At 42.8% G+C, this 15,022-nt stretch overlaps 1 protein-coding gene across 2 annotated transcripts in view; it reads right to left on the bottom strand.

Moving 5' to 3' along the window:
• The window catches only part of gpr158a (G protein-coupled receptor 158a), a 66,099-nt gene that overhangs the window by 12,259 nt on the left and 38,818 nt on the right, over positions 1–15,022 (bottom strand). The gene's annotated exons all lie outside the window — the stretch shown is intronic.

Raw genomic sequence — 15,022 nt, 5'->3', positions numbered from 1 at the left:
TACCACTACTACTAGTATTACTGCTTCTATCACTGCTACTATCACTACTGCTACTACCACTACTTCTACCATTACTACTACCACTACTATTACTACTAGCACTAATAATAATAATACTAATAAAACTATATTTGTATAGCCATTTTTAAAGAAATGTACAGCTAATAACAAAAGGAAGGAGAGAATGCATTAAAACACAATTGTGTGTGTCTGTAATGTACAGCCATCGTAACTAAAACAAGACAGTACAGTGCATTTGTCATTCTACAACAATCTTTGGCATGACTCAAGAAAAGTCCATCTCATCCTGCTGACGACTTGCCCTTGAGACAAGAAGGAGGGCATCCAGCCATGTTCGCTACTAAGACCTAGAAACGCGTTGAAATGGTGCCCAACCAAACAGACAAAACACTGATGGTCTTCCAAAGACATAAAAGGCAACCAAAAAAAAAACAACAACAAACATCTGAGGCAACATAATTATCTGTCCGTTGCAGATGTGCAGCGATTTCCCCTGTGGGATTGTTAATGTTAATCGGATTAGCAGAGGCATTAATACGTTCCCCCAGGCTGCAGCGAAGACGCAGGCATGTGGATATTTTCGCTCGCTAGGTTTGAGTCAGTTAAGGGACATGGAGGCACCCACGGGAGAAAGGGTGGCCCACATCCTCAGCTGCTCTGAGACGCTGGCCGACCAAACACAACCAAGTAACTTCTGATTCAAACAAAGGCTCTTGTTCTAGTTGACTCAGCTTTGTGATGGGAATGTGATACAGAACAAATACTGTGAACAGCAATGTAAGCATGGATGGAGGAGTACTCAGTTCAGTTGTTAGACTTAAATGCATACAGGGTGCGCACACACGCACACACACACACACACACACACACACACACACACACACACATATTTAGACCATCATGGGACAATAAAACTCTCCATTTAAACCCAGACTAATGAAATTCTTTTAGGTGTGTTGTGTTAGCAGCTCCATAAGGAAGGCTGACCCACCCCACCTATTCAGAGGAAGGGGAAACCGCTGACACACACACAAAAACACGCATTCACACACACACACACACACAGACACATACACACACCTGAACACACATGCACTTGCACACACACAAAGCATCCTTTTGCTATTCTCCTCTGTGCCCCAAACAAGTAAGGTTAAGGAAAACATCTAAATAACAACGTCTGAGTGCTCCTTGGTGAATTCCTTTTTTTTATTTATTTATTTTTTTACAAAATAGCGTGGAGAGGCAGAGGAACCGATAAAGAGATAGCAGGCCGGGCGAGCGCTGAGCAACTTGCTGACGCACGAACGGGCCCGCGGGGACAGAGCGGGGCACAGGAAGATGAGTAAAAACGCACCAGGGGGAAAACACAGATCATGACACCCTTTTAGATAAACTACAAAATAGCAGCTGGATCTCTGTCATGTGCCAATTTAAGGCTGCTGTTGTTTGTGATGAGATGGAGACGGGGAGGTGTTTTCAGCAGCATTACTCCCTGGGGGGGCGCGACTCAGAGCGATTTGAATGGAGTCGTCATTTGAAGTTTTCAATCCATTTAGCGGTTTAAGCCCTTCTTTTTCGGTCCGCACCTTAGTGGAAAAGTTTACTTTGTTGTGTTTTTGTATTTGGTTCGTTTAGAATCACGCTGACCAATTACAAGCAAATCAGGGCTTGTAAACAAAAGTCACATGGACTCGCAGGTAGCTTGTTTATTGGACAGATTTTTGGTAACCTGTCATCCTGCCAGGTTAGAGATTTTGGCAGCGGGCACAGTCAAAACAAACCTGATTCCAGTCCCTGTGACTTTTTGTCATCATTTCTTGACTTTCATGTGGCATTGCTCCACTGTTCTTTGAAATCCCTTGTCCCTACACTTCCTGCTGCACAGCCTAAACACTTCATAATCGTTTCAAGTTAGGAAATGTGCTCCTCGGTACTATATTGAGGAGGTATTTCACCTCATCTTGACAAGGTTCATTTTGTTATGCTAGGCTTTCCATGCATGATGCAACTACTGGCTATCACATGTCCACATCTGTCTTCTTATACCCTTAAAACTGTGATTTTGGAGTCGTTTCCAAGTAGTTGGTTATCACCCCGACGAAGGCCATGTGGGATAAATAAAGCACGAAACAAAAAGAAAAGAGAAGAGTGTGCGACTTGAATTTTCTTTATAAGTTAAAGTATTATAAAGTCTGCACCTTGCTGGGTGTGCGCTCTTTCTACTGAAATTTAAAAAACAATACGCACAACAACCACCTACTACATGTAAATTGGACGATTAGGGGAGGTGTCGCTTCATAGGATCTTGTAAACAGCACTATTTCTTTACCCAGACTATTGTCAACAGTCGCATTTTTGGGCTCCTATGAACACAGTCCTTGCTCAGCGTAACGCGGCGCTCCACATTACGCTGCATCCACAGAACTTCATTACGCCGGCCACACAGTCTGCAGCTGCACTTTCCACCAGCGTGGTTTCTGGGAAGAGACGGGCCCTGAGCCTCTGACAAGTTACCCTTAATGCCAGTGTGCATAAAGAGTAAGACCAGTCTCTCCCTCCCTCTCCTTTGAAACCTTCCATTAATAATCAATGCTAAGTGCTGGGAATCTTTGATTCTGCGCTGTGGGAGATGAAGGGGATCGGGTGTTGTCCGTGCGCGCGAATATGTGTGTGTGTGTGTGTGTGTGTGGAGGCGTGCGTGTGGAGGGATTGAGAGGGGCAGGGCCGTATACCTTTCTAATGGACATCAATATAGAGGAGACCATTATCAACACACATACTACTTTTCAGCCGGCCTCCCCCTTGTCGTCTCCTCTCAGTTACAGCAGGAGTAAAGGCTTTTTGGAAATGCTGACTGAGCCATGCCAAGCTTGCAGGTTTGTTTCCATATTAGTCCAAACTGATACTACTTCATATATCATTTATCAATATAAAATCAATCGATAGATAGATAGATAAATAAATAAATGGATAGATAAATAGATAGAGAGACAAGCAAGCAAGCAAGCAAGCAAACAAACCAATAAATAAATAAATAAACAAACACATAAATAATATTGACACAGCCTGATCCATAGTCCTTCTTGATTTCATTGCATGGGGGAGGAAAATAAAATAAAAATCCATTATCTGAAGCATATCTTTCAATAAAATCTATAGAATCCAGTCTGTAAAAGTGTTATAATTTTGTCAATCAAAGCCTTACAAAGTTACCTACTAACCTTTAAAACTGTACAACAATTTCCATGATCTGTTATAGTATAGTTATAGTATAGTTTTTTCAAATGGTGGAATGGCCTTCACAACTGGTAGCCAAGTCCAAGACATTTTTTTTTTTTCCAGGAAATATCCGGGGTTTCATTTGCGGTCGAGACGAGCAGGTGAGCAAGTCCCAGCTGGGCGTCTAGCCTGTTGATGGCCTCATCTGTTCATCTGTTGGCCTCGGCTCCCGGCTCCCCAGACACCTGACCTAACACAACCCGGCTCTGCCTCCGCCCTCCAAAACAAAGTCTCGTCATGTGGAAACTGCTAACAGAACAACGAGTTCTACAGACGCACACCTGGGAGGAGTACCATTTAACTCCCATATAAGGAGCCGAAACTTTGTTTAGGCTGCAAAAGTGCACAAGAAGCACATTTGGAAGGCTGGCTGGCCGGCATCAACAGTCCTTCACGACTTGTTTCAAGACTTCAGTTTTTCTTTTTATCGATATGAAATAGTAGTTAGCAACACTTTACTCCACAATGTCCTTATTCAAATGTATTCTCCTGTGCATTAAAGCTTCACTAGGCAAAATAAACCCATCTGATCAGTCTAAATTGTGGAGTAGGGCTGCAACAGAGAATAGTGTCCCATCCCCACTAAATGAGATGCCGTAGATTTGGCCTATTTGCCCAAGTTAATCTCAAGTTTTGGGTATATGGTCACTGGCGGGAAATCTCCTCGGCTCACAGGAAGCGTTGAATCGAAACTTAAGAGCAAAATACAACTTAAATAAATTAAACTTTCTTCTACACAGCAGCAGCAAGTGAGCGCTCCATCCAGAGAATGGTTGAACCTGCTGCCAAGAGAAAAAAAAAAAAAAAAATCTTCACCATCTCGACCCATACCAGCCATTATGGAGATGAAATGTACAGTTTGCTGTTGTCATGCTGCCAGATTTCCGGGTAAAAAATTTCAAGCAATTATCTCCTGCTGCCACTTGGGGCTGCCAAAGTAGTGCAGCTTTAACCTACGGAAAAGTATTGTTAAGTACATCATTTCTTATAAGGCTGTTACAAAACATTGTACTGTATATACAAAGCATGGAATGTAACTGTAACTTTCAAATAAAGTACTAAAATAATAGTTTTTGTAAGCACTTATTTTAGCAAACTCTGTATCTACATTGTGTTGCATTCTTCTCAGTAGGCCTACATTATTACAGCAAAACTGTCAGTGTTAATTTTACTTTTGCACTGTTATAATCAACAGTGCCAGTGTTTACATGAGTCCAATGGACTGGAATTTGCTGTGTACGTATATTAGCAAGGTTTTCAAAAACTACCCAACAGAGTATTATTGTGTACTTACAATACTTTCCATAGGTTAATAAACAGGAATAAGGACATTGTAAGGCGTTAACAAGTATTTTTTTTCTTCCTTTCCTTTCTTCTGTGATTTGACATTACATAACACGTGTACTGAAATGTTCTTTCATTTGGGCTGCCAAATCTTTTTTTTTTTCACACTTTATTTTCTCAAGGGGACATGCAGAGTGTCAGTGTAGGAGATGTTAACCTGACAGTAGATGTTTGCACGCATTTACATTTTTACATTTACATTTTAGGCACTTAGCTAATGCTTTAATCTAGAGTGACTTACAATGAATGAGCTGGTAGGGGTTCAGTGTGTTTTGTTCAAGGACAAAGACGGGATATACTGGCTGTTGTGGGGATCGGACCGGTGACATTCTGGTTACAGGACAGTCTATCTAACCATTAGTCTACCTTACCACCATCTCAAGATATACGAGTGCAGACAAAATTGTCTCTGCATCAAGCTACATTTGCACCGTCTTATTGGACATGTCACTCTCTGCTCAAACACTGTTAGGAGAGAAATCAAGATTGGCAGGTGGGAAGGGAAAAAAAAAGAGATATAGAGACAGAAAGAGCGGGGGAGGGTGTGAAAGAGATTAAGAAATCATATATCTGGATCCATCAGCCTGTCATGATGTGGTGTGATATCAACAGGACGTTATCAAACACAATAAGTGGGACAGTTTTACAACACAAAGACGTAGCTGATGCTTCCATATCCTGGAAAGTCTGCATCACGTCTTGAAGAAAACCAAACCTGAAATTATGGATCGGAAATCCTCCCTCTTTTCCTCCTACTCTAACTCGAACTCATTCATGTATTTGCTCGCTCACCCACTCACTCACTCCCTCCACCACTCACTCACTCACCTGCTAACCTGCTCGCTCACTCGCTCATTCAAGTCAATGGCCTTTATTGGCATGACATTTACCGTGTCACCAAAGCAACTTTTGAAAATAACAATAACGATTATGAAAGAAAATGCCAAAAAGAATGAAAGGAAAAACAGGAATTGATCAGAATCCCAATAGATCAAATCGATCAAAAAATGATACAGTTTCACTATGACTTTTAAGATTTATAACAACGCTAGAGGTAAAACGAGGAGCGATGGGACTTTTTAAAGAACGGACAAATATGGCAAGAGCAGGATTCACACGCTCACTCCCTTACTCATTCAATCAACACTCAGTCACTTACTTTGCAATTATCTTTTTCTCCTAATCATCTCTCATTTCAGCACCCACCAGCTGGCTCCACATAGGGATTCAGTGGGTTGGTTACCCGCTAGAGAGTGTCCCTGTTGACACGGCAGTGACGCAAGCCACCCAGCTGTGGTGCGAGCAGGTTTCCAGGGAGCTGCTCTGATGTTGGTTAGCTCCGCGTTCAACTCATTTGTCTTATTTATCAAAGCTGAGCTTATTCATTTGGTTCAGGTTTTCTGGTTATTATATTCCTTTTGAAAAGAGACTGGGCAGTCCACTCCCTTCATTATTATATTCTTTATTGAGACACCAGGAAAGCTAAGAGGGGAAACGGAGTAGGGAGACGCAGGGTGGCAGGTTTCTGATGGGACACGATCCCAGGCCAGCAGGGTGTAGGTGGTCTGAACCGCTGCACCTCTGGATACAGTTTTTTTTTTTCATTCCCACTGCAGCAAAGGATACTGTTGATATAGGTGTTATTATGCTGTCTTCTTGACTTTTTGCATGGCCAACATAGGGACCCTTTCAAACAGTAGTGAGTAATAAGCTGAATTTGACTGGAGCATGTAATTCTTGACCTGACTACTCAAGGAACCCGGTTTTGGGTTGACGTGTGTAAAGGTCACAACACAGTTAGAATAACACAGCTAAGCTCATACTCTGATTATGAGAAACCTGGTTAAGATGCTTGGCATATTGCTATATTAAACATTTAGAGCAGTATGTAAACATCTTCTTACTCCATTCACTTTTGGTTTTTGCCATCTGTGCAAATTCAAACTTGCAGTATGGTATGTACGGAAGCCCATTGAGGACATACAGTATATTCATACATTTTATTTATACTGTTTTCTCACGATAACGAGGTATATATGTCATTAAATCAAGATAACACATTTTGTTTTCCCGAGATAAACAAAATGTGAAAACAAAAGGCATAAATAAAATGTATGAATATACTGTATGTCCTCAACAGGTTTCCGTAGTTATGGGTACATTTTAATGTCTATTAAAAACATGGAGGCAAGCAGTAGCCTACTTACTATGACTATTAATAATGGGATCATCATTTCTTTCCCCCATTTTAGAAGTAACTTCAGTCAAACTGGGAGAGGGAGCTGGCAGCTGCACCTTTTTATACTTTTTTGCTGGCGGACAGTTCAATCTGCGGGCGAAACACCTCAGGCAGACAGGAATATTCTGGTAATTGGTTTATTCATAGCAACGGGGAGACTCAATCACAAGGTATCAGAGGTGTGTGTAAACAACTTAACCAAAAATAAGCCTTTCACCGCAGTATTGCTAATGTAAATGCAGCCGGTGTTTGCTGTGACAACTTTACTGCCTCGCAAATGCAAACTCTGACTCTTTCCAGGCCTCCCAGACACCTCATGTGTGACACAGCCAGGTAACACTTCCACAACCAAAATGTGACACCCAACTGGACGCCGCACAGAGTGCACCCAAGTCATTTTGTGCTAGACCGCTCTGGATAATTAGCTATTGCTGCGGGGCACACAGGAGATAGAGTGGGTGGATTCTTTTATTAGAGCAATGCAGTTAGCACAAGACCACCAAAGAGCAGACCGGTGTGTAATTGACTGGTAATGTGTAGATAATAAACATGTAAATTGTGTGTGTGTGTGTGTGTGTGTGTGTGTGTGTGTGTGTGTGTGTGGGGTGGGGGATCGATGCAGAGGGTGAACGCCTGAGGGATTGATCCTCCGGCAAGACCCCTTCCTGTCAAGGTCAGGGTCCCACACGGTATCGATCACATAGGCTGTCAGACTTCTCCCTTACACCGTGAAATGAGTTTACCACACTCAGTAGAGAGTAAAAATACTCAACTGTGGTCTGTTTTCCAAAATTATATTTCCTGTTCTCTTATTTCACAAACTGTGGGCTGAGTGACCTACAAAAGTTTCGCCTGTAGTTTCGCTGCAGACATTTATCATCTTAACTGACAGATGAACCGCGCGCACAAGACAATTGGTTATTAGCTGGTAATGGACATTACGAGTTATCATGAAGTCACACACGTAAGTGTTAACATAGTTTGGAGACACCCAACATCACTGTAGATATGTGTGACTTTCCATTTTCATAACTGTCAAGTTCTTTCCCACGTTTCCAATCTCATTTCCCACATTTCCATATTTGTGAAAGGAAGAGGTCACAGTGGAAAAGTTGTATCTGTGGTTGTAATTGCATTGGTGAACAAACTGATTTCTTTTCAATAATTTAAAGGTGCTATGTGAAGCATTTTTAAACACCAATATATCATTGTCTAATTGTGATACCTTGGTATAATTACTGTAAACAAATGAGATCATGGTCAAAATGATTGGTAGCCTCTATCTCATATTATTACTGCTAGTGTTTCTCAAAATGAAGACCACATTTACCCTGTTGCTTTCTATCGCAAAGATGATGTTGCTTCTGACCAAATGACGGCAGATAATGTAAAATGCAGTGTAGAGGCTGCCAGTCTTCTCCGCCTTGTTTGTTTACGGTAATTATACTAATGTCTCTAAATGAATGTGGTAATGATTTACTGATGTTAAGATGCTTCATGTAGCACCTTTAAGGTTACAAAGTTGCTAATAAAATGCTAAGAACATTTCTAGCAGTGATGAAAACCTCCAATCTTTGTTTATATTTCACATCTTCATGCCTTTTCATTGTGTTGTGTAGACATGGACCGGTCACTTTGTATCCCACACTGAGGCACATTCATGATTAAACAAATAGTTAATTAAATTGTCTGACCTCTTGAGGGCAGGTTATGACTTTTTGAGTTATTATTTGGACACTGAAATGTTATCAAGGTTGGCAGCTGTGGGAGGCTGGAAGAGTAATCTCATACTAATGGAGAACTTGTTGAAATGAAAACCTGAAATAGCTTACATTAGTTGAGTTACCTGTCTGTAACGCAGTATAAAAACACCACTTCTTAGATGTAAAAATGACCAAAAACAAGTCCTGGAAATGTTAGCCGATAACAGTCAAAAGAACAGAGCGAAATTTCAGCCTTTTCATATCACAGCCTCTTTCGAAAACCACTAAAAGCTAAAGGGGAGAAAAATGACTTTCAGCCATTTAGTGTGTCTGTCTCCATCTGAGAAGAGAATGGGATGCTGCAGCCTCGGGAATCATTCTGTCACAACAAAGCTCTCGCGCTACTTTTAATGTTTTGACATGAAATAGTGACAGCCATCCGGTCCGCCCATGCCCCACTTTTTCTGGTCATCATCTCCTGCTCATTCCCTGTCTATTCTTTGTTTTTTTTTTTTTAATCTATGAAACACCTCAGTATGAGGGAGTGGGAGGCAGCGCTGGTGGGAGGCGGGAGCAGAGGAGAGGTGGGGTGTAGTAATAGCAATGAATCCATTTTTATATGAAAGCTGACACTCACTGCCACATGGGAAGGGCAGCTTGCTGGAGGGAGGTAATGGTTTCTTCTCCTCCCTCTGCTCCCTGAGGTGGGCCTAGTGTAAATTACATCCAGCTCGGCCTCTGCGCAGCCAAGAGACGGCTCGCGCTCGCCTCCCACAATTCCCTTCGCTCCTCATCACCAGTTATATCCTGAGAGATATTCCCACAGCGTTTGGGCGCGATGGGACACATCGCCAGGGAGAAGGAACGGCCTGCTTACATGTGGCGGCACTATCTCTCTCTTTCCATCTCTCATACTTTCCATCTCTCTGCTTCTGTGGATATAAGAAGCACTCCGACTGCGCTAGAGCATATCCTAAACTTCCAACTTTGTAGGTTTGGGAGGCCGCACGCTTCAGCACTTTGCGCAAGGAGGCACAGTAGGGAGGGAGGGCGATGAACCCACACAGCACCCTCCAGATCCACTTAAGTCAGATTGAAAGTGTCAGAACAGCTTGGACGGAAGGCAGAGCAGAGCAGAGGGAGAGAAATGGCAGGCAGACTGTGTTTCATGGCCTGTCAGGTCAGGATACATTATCCCCTGGCCATACTGTTTCTCATTAGCCCCCTGATGTGCTGTGAAGCCCTGCCTGCCGTGTACCGCGAAGGCCCGGGCCGGGCTGAGGTGGCACCTTGGCCCAGCTTGGCAGCAGAAGGGGAGGAGAGGTGGAGATTAGACAGGCGGAAGCCGAAGGGTAACCGACGAAGGGTTTGAAACCCACAGCAGAAAGGCTGTTGTTGAAGTTTCCCTGAGCAAGACATCTATCTATCTATCCCTATCTACTCTATCATTATAAGTCTCTCTGGATAAGAGCATCAGCTAAATGCCTCAGACTGAAGCTCTATGCGGACAGGATTAGGTTTACAGGGGAAGGTGGGGTAATGTAATCATTACCAGAGCATGTAATAATTTTGTCTATACTTTTATTCCAGTTTGAATCTGCCATGTCAGTAATGTTTATGGACTGTGTGCGTCCGTGCCAGTAAAAATCCAGTCTCTTTTATCAGCTGTAAAATCCCCAGTAAAAATAACTCCAGGTAAAACTAGCCCTGATCAAACTGACATACCTGAGATGCCTGGCAAATATTGTGTCATGTCCTATGGGAAAGGACTCGTATGATTGTGGACCATCTGCTCAAATTGCAGCATTTAACCCAAACTGAGATCGGACCCAAAGTCTCAACTCTAGTTCAGTTGTGACTTTTCTGGCCATCTGCTATTGGCTGGCCTTTGTGCCAGGTGATGTCATCTTCTATAGAGTACAGCAGGTGGTGACATCACCTGGCACCAAAGACCAGCCAATAGCAGATGGCCAGTTGAGTACCCTACTTTTCACCATTAGGTGTCAGGCTTCACCAAAAATTTGGGTTTGGGGTTAAGTTACTCTTTAAGGAAGGGTAGAAGTGTTTGTGTGCATTGATATGTGTGTGTGTGTGTGTGTGTGTGTGTGTGTATATATATATATATATCGCTGTTGTCGTGTGAAAACCTTGTAACTCCAGATTTTGGTGATTTTCATGTTTTAACTTCAGTTGAAGGATTACATGCTCCTCTGTGGGTTGAGATAATTCTCCTACCTCTCGGGCTTATGAATCCCTTTCAAAACCCATTGGATAATGTCAAAAATGCATCGGCATCAAGCTAAAAACAAGGCTGTTTTTCTTAGTTCCTGAAAAGCTGACATTTTGGAGATACAAAGTTTTCACCCGACAGTGACGATATGCATTCTATGCTATGAGTATGAGTAAATACTGGTGTGTGCATATGTATGAGTGCAGCAGTCTGTGGCCATCTGTCCAAAGCTAGGGTGTCTGGCACAACCAGCATGAAAGCAAAGAACAGGTTTATGTAAGTGAAGGATCTGAAAGCAGGCATGCAGTATGTGAGTTTTAAAGTAATAATCTGTGACCTTTTAACATAAATAAATTCAAGACTTGTTACTTTATTTAACTTAATTAACCCATTTTTTAAATTTGACTTGATATAACCCAACAGTGATTCAACCTAGACACAGTTCATTTTCGGTGTTGGGTCTTTCCAGGTCTTTCCAGGTACACAGGGAGTGATGCGTTTTACATTTCCGGCAGAAGCAATAACGGTTTGTTTGGAAAAACATAGAAGAAGAACTCAAACTTCAACAGAAAATCCAAGGAAACAGATGTGACAGTACTGGCTGCACTGATCTCTGGGAAGCACAGTGCAAAGACACCACAGCAATAAGCGCTTAGCAACAAATATGTCACCAAAACAAAAAAAAACTAGAATCTCATTACCACTTTAAGTATGTGCTAACATGTATGCATGCATAAGCAGTGGAGCAGTAGGCCTGTTTCTCACTGGGGATCGCACGCAGGGAGAGAATGACAACCTGTGGCGTCTCCTGGGCCGCCTGCACTGCCACACACACACACAGATGGGAAACAGTCGAGGGAAGATGTGTCTCGTAGCACAGGAAGATAGGGAGGGAGAGACCAAAAATGGGAGGGGAGAACAGAGGAAGAGAGAGAGGCGGGGAGGGCGAAGCGGCAGCAAGAGGGAAACAAAGTGACAAAAGATAAACAGGAGGAACAGTGAGGTCAGAAAACACTGTTTCAGAGGCAGAGCGAATGTGTAAAAGAGGATGAATAGATTATTTCATTGCCAAATACAGTTTCCTAAGAAGTAAACAACTGCAAATTAGCTATTGTGCAAGCTATTCTGTGACGTCTGAAGTGTAGTTAAGTCAGAAGGGTTCTAAAAATATTATCTGGGATGCGAAAATGGTAAAATCGCGTTTCATTCAATCCCATTTTTCATTTTTCCCCCATTATTGCGAGGGATCTATCAGAGGTTATTTTGACACGCCGAGCCCAGGTGGTGCCACAGTGAAGCGCCCCCCTGATTCATTATTCTGTGTGAATGTATCCCCGGCCCGACTGGGGAACCCGGTGGCATCTGCAAAACAAGTAGCAATAGCAATCCAAACTCTGTCACTTTACTCCAATCTAAGCATCGCCAGCAGCGCCAATAAGAAGCTGCAAAGAGACAAATGCAGGGCTGGCAAGCTAATCCAGGGATCACATTGTGAATCACAAATGTGTGTCCGCTCTCCCCGCTCTCATCTCCACAGCCAGACGGAAATAGCCGGCTTTGGCACTGCCATAATTTTGTCTCTCTCGTTTTTTGCACCCGCTCCCTGTTCCTCCCCCCGCCCCTTTCATTTCGAGCAAGGGGCTGAAGTTATTGCATGTGACACACTCAGGAGAGAAAAGCTGGAAAAATTGCATTACTCCACAAAGCAGAATGCCATGGGAGCGGGATGAGATGTATCTCCTGCTCCTTAATAACACTGGAATTATTTAAAATAGAAGCAGCAGCAGCGGCGGCGGAATATTTCTGAATCTATATTTAGATTGGGAGTGATGCGTCTTACCCTCGCAGCCGTGGCTCACATGGGATTCGCAGGGGGAGACATGCAAATGCATCAGGGTGGAGATCAATCTAGCGTGCTGCACGGAGCCATGCAGAAACACCCTGTTTTCACATGATCGGGCCGAGAGATTTACTATTAAAATGGGATAGTCCTTCCTCACAGTGACCTCCATTTCAATACATCAATACAGAGTAATTCTATTGAAATTCAGTCAAAACTGTTAAACATTTATTCAACAACAGTATTTTGGATTCATGAAATTGTAATCGTTGGCTTGTCATCTGCTGTACTTTACAATGTGCAGACCAGCAGATAATAACAACTGGGAGATATATAAGCTAGATAGACAAGTTCCCTTTGTAAACACTTTTACAAGCCAGCTATTTTTAGTATTTCTGGAAGGTCTGTCCCCAAACAGTCAGTAAAAGTCTGGGTGCCAACACAACACCAGCTGGATCCAAGAATATCACCCTCCATTCATTCATTCACCCACCAATAACCTTGCTCCAGCTTGCTCTCGCGATGCAGTTTCAAATATTATTACTTTCCAGGACCTTGTTGCAGTTAATTGCATTGATTAGCCAGCTCTAAATGAGTTCCCTTTAATTACATTTACCCTGCATTGCTTTGCTAAGCCTATAGCTCCGTACGATCGCAACTAAATTGCAATTACCCAGCGCCCCAAGCCCCCGAGAAGAAGACATAATGCTAGATTCATGTAAATCAATGTTATGTGGGTGTTGTGCGGAGCGGTCATCTGTGAAAATAATAAGGCGCTTCAAAACTTTGCCTCTGACAAACCAATTCATTATTTTCCATCTGATTCAAGATGGAAAATAGCATGGAAATTGATTTTCGTTGATATAGATTACATAAAAATGAGGTACACAAGATCTGCTAGACTGAGTTAGTGATACCAGTTGTTTGAGCTTCATTATATATTCTTATAATTCTTCGGTAAATCGGCTGCTTTTACTTGAAGCCAGTATCGTGTTCTCAGTTAAAGCATAGCTCCAGCCATTTTCAACGTGGAATCTATTTTCCCATATTTTTCAATCACACGATCGATTCTGACCAAAATATCATCAATTGCGTCACTGTGGAGCAATTACATCTTGGTCGCCTGGGTGCTTGGCTCTCCAATACAGTCCTACAGGACCAATCGACACTCCAAAAATCAACCCCAAAAGCACCATGAGCAGCCGATCAGAGGGTGACACACCTCGCTTTTTTTGAGGAACACTCCTGGTGCCCCAAGTTGAAATAGTTCAACTGATGGTGGAAAAAGCGCCCTATCGCTATGACGGATTGACCAATCAGATGAATGGCGAGTGGGGCAAGCATTCAGTGACAGTTATAAACATGGAGGAGAAGGTTGTTATCATAGCGGCAGAACACCCCAAAATATATGACCTGACATGCTGTAATAACCATGATCTTAACAAAAAACCAGGCCTGCAGACAGATAAGCACATTGTTGGATATTTCTGGTTCGTATTGTGCAAGTCTTTACTGTTAATCAGCATAGTTAAAGCAATGAGCTACCCAGTGCTATATGAGTGGTTGGCTTGGTAGTTTCACCTTCCAACAAACCTAATAAATAATAAATTTGACTGACAGTTGATTGTCAGTTCTGGTTATTTGCCCTGTAACAGCTGGCTCAAAAAAACCTGCCTCGCTTTTTTCAGCCTTAAATAAAACCTTAAATAAAAATAAAAAAGTGTGATTTGGCCTTAAGTACGTCTTTTTCACCACATCGATTGGTCCTTCTGTAATGAGGCATGTCGCTGAAGAGATGTAAATGAAAATGATCTTAAGATAAAACAGGGTCCAGGCCAAAAATAGTGTTATGCTTTAAGATTAGCAAGGAACAGGTCAGAAGAATCTAATGGAGTTCAATCTCCTTGAAGGTCTTAACGAGTGCAGCCCGTACGAAGCAGCGTGAGCGAGCTGGTCAACAGATGGTAGTGTTGACAGGCTGCTGGGTTCATTGGCCAGGCTGGTGTACAGTTAGCGGGGGGTCACCAACAAGCCCTGGGATGTTTGTCTCTGCCAGCCCCGTCTTATCACACGCACACCTTGGCTGCGAAAACCCTGCTTATCACAACTCCATGCAGCTGTCAGAAACCCAAACCGCATGATTTATGGACCGGGGTTTGCGCTATCTGACAAGGCAAACAATCCTGCCCCGCGCCGAGCCGAGCCGCGGATAGGAAACTTTGTTCGGAGCTAAACTGATGATGCTGTTTTAGATGAATGAGCGACAGCGTGAACTGAAGGCCAAACTGAATGTCAACCTTCAGTCAAGGAGAAGATTCTTGTTTTCAGCTCAAAGAAGCGTGGCAAGAAGATTATCAGCAAAC

The sequence above is a fragment of the Centroberyx gerrardi genome, chromosome 22 (genome assembly GCF_048128805.1).
Source record: "Centroberyx gerrardi isolate f3 chromosome 22, fCenGer3.hap1.cur.20231027, whole genome shotgun sequence".
Classification (NCBI taxonomy): Eukaryota; Metazoa; Chordata; class Actinopteri; order Beryciformes; family Berycidae; genus Centroberyx; species Centroberyx gerrardi.
The sequence above is the reverse complement of the archived record's forward strand: the minus strand, read 5'-3'. Positions and strand labels throughout refer to the sequence as shown.